Below are 1,214 nucleotides of genomic sequence, written 5' to 3'. Positions count from 1 at the left end.
CTGCATGTGTGTGGTGTGTGTGTGTGTGTTTGTGTATGTGTGGATATATGTGTTAAGAGAGAATTTCACATTCTGAAGTAGTTTTTGCTATTCCTAATTTGATGACCACTTTTTAATCAAAAAGGGTTAATTTTGCTAATTAAGTCTTAAATTTTATGACTGTTGTATATTGAACCATCCTTGTATTCTAAAAAATAGATGTTGCTTAGCTTAGTTATTAATATGTAAGCATTTGTCTTAATTTATGTCTATTGTTGCTATCAATATACTATCAAAAGCATGGTATGTTATGGAAATGATTTCATGGACTCCTGATTTTGACCCTTGTTAAAGAATTTTTTAGTACCAGAACCTTAAGGTGGTCTAATATATCCTATGGGCAGATACTTTTATAATAGACCTATTCTCAAAATAATCACTTAGTCTATTGATAAGCTCATACTTTCTCATCATGAATAGACATGTTCATTAAATGATTTTGCTAATCACCTCTTAAAGCTCTACAGGGTTACACCTCTTTATATCTCATAAAATATATTACATTTTTAACATTAGTTTCAGAGAGAACAAACCATATTTGAAACATAACTTCCTTTAAAAATTGTTTCCTTACAACTTAAAGTAAAAAGTCATTAAGCATATTGGCTTTTAGCTTTCTTATAATGTTTTTCTTGTTTTGATAGTAAGATAATTATAGCCTCATGAAGTGAACTAGAAGTTTTAGTTTTGGAGGGACCTTGAGAATTGATGTTATTTTTCATGGATGAATCTATAGAACTGACTCATGAAATCTTCGTTTTGGTTTTTCTCAGTTGGGAAAGTTTTGAAAGTTCTGATTACTAACTCAAATTCTTTATTAGTTCAAGACAGATATGTTCATTGTTTTTAATGATTTAGTTTTGTGGAGGGGTTAGGATTTTTTATTTCATCTGTTTATTCTGTTTGTTGTTACATAGTTTCTCACAACATTTGGATAATGTTTTGTAATCTCTTCACAATATAAAGAAATAGCTTTTGGGTTTTTGAATAATCTCTTTTCTTAACCTAGAAAAAAGAACAAATTGATGTTGTAGCTGTTCTTACACTCATTATTCTATTATGTTGTAGAATACAAAGACACATAAACAGAAGGTAGAGGGAAGGGATAGAGGAGAGGGAGAGCATGAGGAGAGAGAGAGAGAGAGAGAGAGAGAGAGAGAGAGAGAGAGAGAGAG

Source organism: Grammomys surdaster, unplaced genomic scaffold (genome assembly GCF_004785775.1).
Source record: "Grammomys surdaster isolate TR1022 unplaced genomic scaffold, NIH_TR_1.0 133, whole genome shotgun sequence".
NCBI lineage: Eukaryota > Metazoa > Chordata > Mammalia > Rodentia > Muridae > Grammomys > Grammomys surdaster.
The sequence above is the reverse complement of the archived record's forward strand: the minus strand, read 5'-3'. Positions refer to the sequence as shown.